This window comes from Cucurbita moschata, unplaced genomic scaffold (genome assembly GCF_002738365.1).
Source record: "Cucurbita moschata cultivar Rifu unplaced genomic scaffold, Cmos_1.0 Cmo_Scf00031, whole genome shotgun sequence".
NCBI lineage: Eukaryota > Viridiplantae > Streptophyta > Magnoliopsida > Cucurbitales > Cucurbitaceae > Cucurbita > Cucurbita moschata.
Window position 1 is genome coordinate 2,461,891 of NW_019268547.1, and position 6,394 is coordinate 2,468,284.

The following is a 6,394-nucleotide window of genomic DNA, read 5'->3' on the forward strand; positions in this document are numbered from 1 at the left end:
ATTGTCCTCAATGAGCATTAGTGTGGGTGTGGAATCATTCTTGAAAGCAATTTGAGGTGTAGAAGCTCTTGGTTATTGTTTGTTTTGGGAAAATGGTTTAAAGGTTGAGTGAATTATGGGAATTCTTCCTAAGTAAGGTGGATTATGATAGATTGGATCCTCACCTTAACTTTGATGAATACTCTTCAATGTGAGCGTCAATTTCCTTAATTTTTTTTTTTTTTTTTTTGGAAAAAACACACCACTCACCCTTACAGTTTTATTTATCCATAAAGCATTTGACAATACATCCCTAGTTCTTGCACAAAACATCATGACTATATATGAAATTAAATATGCATGATCTATTACCCTTTCTAGAACTTCATGCTTCTAGGTTGCATGCATGAGCATGATTCAAAATTATATACAGTCAACACAACAAAACAAACACGACATAAGGATACATGCTTCTAAATCAGACAGCAAGGTAAATCAGACAGCAGGGTTATAAAAGGTGTGGTAAGAGAATTCCCTTGATTTTAGGCATCATTAGAGGAAGTGTTCTCTTCCTCCTCTACTGCATGAGATGATTCTTTGCCACTCCACTCTTTAAAGATTTCGTCTGGAAAACTTGGGAATGCTGAATTTTTGGACTTGGTTCTTAAGGCTTTATGTATTTCCTCATCCCTCTTTTTGACATAAGACCAATACGCCTTACAACTCCCTTCACTGTTTGAACAAGGGGCCCCACCCTCTCATTGGCCTGAGAGGGATTCGGTTTATTGGTTGGACCACAAACCAATTGTTCATTAGAGGATCAGTGAGACATAAGGAACAAAAAGTAACTTCACGGGTAAAACGGTAAATTGACCCAGCTCTAGTTACGAACAACCTGTGAAGAATTGACTTACTAATCATGGTTATATTAAATGGACAAAAATATATCTATCGTGAGGGGAGTGCAACTACTAGGCCTTAGTGGAGTGTCCTAGTAGTTAACAAATGTTGGTTAACAAGGTTAATGAGTTTAACTGGTTAATCTTGGATCGTTGGAGCCCATGATCTATAGGTCCATTAGGTCCCTCTGCTAGCTCATATCGGACAAAACCATAGAACAGTGTGACGAGTGAGTTCAAAGTGTTCGAATTCAAATTAGGGAATATGCGCTACATATATACGATATATTTAACCGCATTTTTGTTTTATTTACGAATTAAACAAAAAGAGAGAATCTAAGATATTTAAATAAGATTTAAATATCTTAATCAAATATGTGTCGGAATTGATTGGGATTGACATTTGAATTAATATTAAATATTAATTAAATAGTTTAATTAATAATTTAATATTACTTTAATATAAAATTAATTATTGAATTAAAATGAAGAAAGTCAAAATGTTACTTCATTTAATGGAAAAATTCATGTTAGTGGAATTTTGAGTTGTCAAAATTTGGTTTAACCAAATTTGCATGCTTGCCAAATAAACCCTACAAATTTTAGTGGAATTTTGAGTGTCAAAATTTGGTGAACTCAAACTTGCATGCTTGACACATAATCCCAAACATTTGAGTGGAATTGGCGATTTCAAATTTGAAAGAACATGCAAACATGACTCTATAAATAGAGTGATCATGGTACATGGAAGGTCTCCATTTTGGAAAATACCTTCGAGAAAAACCTCTCACAAACTCTCTCTTCATATACAGTAAATCCCTCCCAAGTTTAGTCACTCACCGGATTCCACAATCCCGTTCTAAGGCCGGAGAATAGTGGAAAAGACACTAGTGGTGGTTCGAAACCGGTTCGTGAGGAAAAAGAAACTTGAGCGACAAAAGGTTAGTATTCAAACTCATTGTGTTTTAATGCTTTTGAACATGCTAGCTAATTTACTATAATTGATGTACTTAGAGTGCATAGGATCCAAATTGCTTCTGCATGCGTTATATTAACACCATAAAAAGCATGTACAAGAGAACCATGTTTAGACTAGGGCATCAAAGCTAGAGCGATTTCGAGCCAACTCAAGTCAGTACATTTTTAGTAGACTGAGCACTCTAGGATCGTAAGCAGCAATTAGAGATTTAGACCATGTGCACCTAGAGTATAGACTAGCCGATGAACTAGTCCTACATGTCTTGGAAACAATAGTTGAGAATCAAACTACATAGACATCCTAAGAGCTAGAAAATCTTCATGGCATCCAAGAAAAAATTTAAGGACTTATGAGATCCCTTGTAACGTGAATGTATTGAACAAAAATTACACGTCTCCTCTCTTGTGATAAAAGAAAAAATCTCTTAGAAAACTTGTTCGATTTCTTTCACGAATTTTTGGAAAATCATTGATCTTTTGTTCAAGTCATAGCAACCAAGATCTATCTTTTAAAAATTTGATGGAGCTAAACATAAGAAGTCGAAAAGTTTTGCCAAAACTTTCTTTGTGGCCTTCAAATGTAAGCTTGCTAAAATTGAATTTTTTATATTTGATCTCAACTTTGTTTTTAAAGTGTTTAGACATCATCATCAATCCAACCTCAAAGATCGAAGATCTCATGAAAGTGGTACAACGGAGCAATATTGAGTTCGAGACTTAAATCATTTTTAAAGATTCAAACATAGTACGCTATATTTTCATCAATCTAACACCATGTTCATCACTATCGTATTCCGAGCGTTCCAAACCATCAAACCACGTAGGATAGAAAACAAAATACAAGAATATCTATTATCAACTATCTGATTTCGTATCCTCAATTCTTCGAGAACTTTGTCGAAGATTGGATGCTTGTTGGGTTATACTACAAAATAGACTACTAAGGGGAGATGAAGCCCATGAAGATTCTATTCATGAATTCTTATATCTTATATGTTCAGAATTGTTGAGAGAGAAAATCCACCTTGGTTAATTAAAAGGATGATTAGGGATTTATAAGTAATGAATACATCTCCATAGGTATGAAGTCTTTTGGAGAAACAAAAAGTAAAGCCACGAGAGTTTATGTCCAAAGTGAACAATATCATACCATTGTGATTTTCGTGATTCCTAATATGATATCAGAGTCATACCCTTAACTCTTAACTTAGTCATATCAATAGAATCCTCAAATGTCGAACAAAGGGTGTACTTTGATGCTTGAAAAAAAAATTAATCCATCCATATTAAACCTGGATTAAAAGATACTATAATTGCTAAATCATATAAAGACCCTCAAGAAATTTCTCAAATTATTGTTAAGAGTCGGATTTGAACCCACACCCTTTCGGACCAAAACCTTAATCTGGCGCCTTAGACCAACTTAGCCATCTCAACTTTGATGTTTGAGAAAAATTAATCCATCCATATTCTTTATAAAGGTTTAGGGATCAAAATATTAAACTTCTCAAAATAATTGTTGAGAGTGGAATTTAAACCCATGCCCTTTCAAACCACAACCTTAATTTGGCTTCTTAGACTAACTCCAACATTAATAGCCAAATTCTAGACATTAATGTTCACATCTTGCTTAAAAAGGGATAGAAATGAAAATACATTAGGATCAACTAAAACATTAAAAGAAACAAAATACCTTAGCCAACTTGGTCATCTCAACTGTAATATATAAAATGTACATATATTAATGTAACAACTAAAGAATTTACCTAGGCCTATATGGAACTGCCATAAAGCCAACCAATGGTTGAGATTGCCTGAGGGGACGAGAATCAAATATGGAAAAGACCTCAAAATTTAGATGAAGATTTGTGGAGCTTCTATACAAGTTAAAGTCGGTGATCTTAGAGCTATTAAAGAGGACAATAAGAGCTTTCTTTTCATGCCCTAAATTTGAAGAGAGCCTACAAGTGTTATGGCCTTATACCGCGAATTCACGATGCATGTTGAATTTGAAGGTTATAGGAGCATGTTTAGAGCATAAAGCAATGATACGGGTATAAAATAAAGGAAAATGCCCTTACTATACCTTCTATGATGTTTTATGGCTTATATTAACTTTGACTAACTAGAAGTGTTATATGGCATCTAGTTATGATGTTATGAAGCATAGAAATAATATGTATTTTTTTTTTTTTTTTTATAGGAGTAAAACATCACATGCTTAGGTTATACCCTTAGCTTTTTATGATAGACCCTTTAAAGTCAGAACCATGAACTTACAGACATATGCATTATTTCTAAGGGTATAGTCAAGCCAAGTAAGTTGAATTCAACTAAAGTTTAAATATTTTTCTTAAAGAGTTTAGAAAAAGTGAGATTAAAGTCGAAATTAATGTAGGTAAATCTATAAAAACGCTATTATCATATCATATAGATAGTACAAGGTATAATAGATAGTATAAGAACTTTGTGTACTAAGATTAATTGATAGGAAGTGACATTATATTCCAACTCTAAGCATCAGTATAATTTTGTTAAAATTGTGATGTAAGAGAAGAAACTAAGACCTCGTAGAAATGGTCACATAAAATAATGAGTTATACGCCATTACCAGACTCTTCTTAGGGGATAGAGATTGCATATTAACTAAGTTGCCTTTAAAACTATCTATAAGACAGATTATGTAAGAGTATAAAGTTAATTTATAACACTTTAATAATTGAGATTGCCAAGTGTCATAATCGCACTCTTGTGGTAATAGGACAACGATTATGTGACACTTGTTCTAACCCAGTAAACAAGTCACCCATGTGAAAACTGAACTTTCTGGATAATCTTGACTTATGATCGAGCCTCGAGTCACATTTGAGATAAAATATTTCATAAAAAGTGAGGGAAGAAATGAGTTGAAAAATAACTCAAAAAAAAGTAATGTTATATGCTAAAAGCAAATAAGCAACAACCACAACTTTGATGGCATATAACTTGGTGAAGAATTGACAACTAGTCACATCCCCTATCGTTTTTAGGTATTTTAGTCATGAAAGCAATACGGCTTCGACAAACATGACCATGACATCTTTACCCACTCAATTGGTTGTCGTCTTTGTCAACCGATTCTTTGTGAACTTAGCGATGTAGGATAAGGTTGACTTCAAGCCTCTTGATGCGTTTCTAGTTGATCTCAAATTAAAGAGCCTCTTCTAATGTACCAAGAACTATTGAAAATCACTTCTTGGTTCATCAATGATAAGGCAACCCTAATCCTTAGCCCAACGATCCAAGCCTTTGTTGAAGCAAGAACCCTTGAATCAAAGTAATTAACACCTCTTCATACGAGATTTGGATCAACCAAGAGATAAGGCTAGAATTAGATTACCTCTTGTGATCGAAGATTTAGAAGCAAGATTTGGAACCTTGTTCTAAATTGAGTCACTTCACAATTGAACTTGATCAAGACTTGATTGAATGGCTCAAATGCAATTCTACCCCAAGAATTGCTTGAAACTTAGAAATGGCAAAATTGATGCTCGAATTTCTAGGGAAAACGTCTCAATTTCATTCATCCACCATTCTGATTTTTACATAACATATTGTGGGTATTTATAGTCTCTCAACAAAAGACGTTTGTGGCCGGGATTCAATTCCGATCTCCTTTAATCTCCACAAAAGATGAAGTCAATCTTGACCATTTGACCATTACAAAATGAAAATACAAAAAAAAATAAATAAATAGAAGCTTCCCATATGTTTAAGGGGCTAAGGAGACAAACTTGAAATCTATTAGGGTTGACTGTAGGTTTAAATAGCTAGAATATCTCCTACTTCCTAGCTAGAATCTCTCCTACTTCCTTGGTAGGGGGAGATCATGCCTTCTTGTGCCTAGTGTCTTCTTGGTCAAGATAGTAACACTTCAATTCATGGACAACAGGGCTAGTCTACATCCATAAGAGAAATTGAATCATGTATGATGTCTTCTCGACCTTCTTATGACTTCCGGTGGTCCATAGTATTTTTGCATCACCCTATTTTTATTGCTTTGAAATCGAAATTGATACTAATCTTAGTATGATTAGAACCATTTCTATTTTGGAGTTGTTGTGGCCTACATTTTCTACCCGATGTTCTCTTAATTCATCTGGATTTTTTCTTCACTAACACGAGTTATTTCGAAAGTTTGTCTACACCCTTTAGTAAAAGTGTTGGGGTTTGAGATCTCTCTCTAGCATTCGGGTGATCACTGACATGAACCTGGTCTAATAAAATCAACTTTCAACAAGTTGTTTAGCTATTTGTGCAGTTCAAAACCAGTCCATCCAGCCTGTACCCCTGTATCTGACCCATAACCGCAACCCCCATCTATCAATATGCAGCTATACTACCCCGAAAGTGCCATGCGTGAAAATGAGTGTAGAACTCCCTCATGTGAAGTGCGTGAATGCTATTATATTCGTTGGACTATTTTTCATCCCGATTTTGATACTAACCCTTTTTTTTTTTTTTTTTTTTTTTTTTTTTTTTTTTTTTTTTTTTTTTTT

General features: G+C 34.1%; 1 long non-coding RNA gene across 2 annotated transcripts in view; it reads left to right on the plus strand.

Moving 5' to 3' along the window:
• Positions 1 to 1,618: 1,618 nt before the first annotated feature.
• The window catches only part of LOC111464904, a 7,961-nt gene continuing 3,185 nt past the window's right edge, over positions 1,619 to 6,394 (plus strand). For both annotated transcript variants that reach the window (XR_002714110.1, XR_002714109.1), the window contains exon 1: positions 1,619 to 1,629. This is a non-coding gene — a long non-coding RNA (uncharacterized LOC111464904). The remainder of the gene's footprint in view (positions 1,630 to 6,394) is intronic.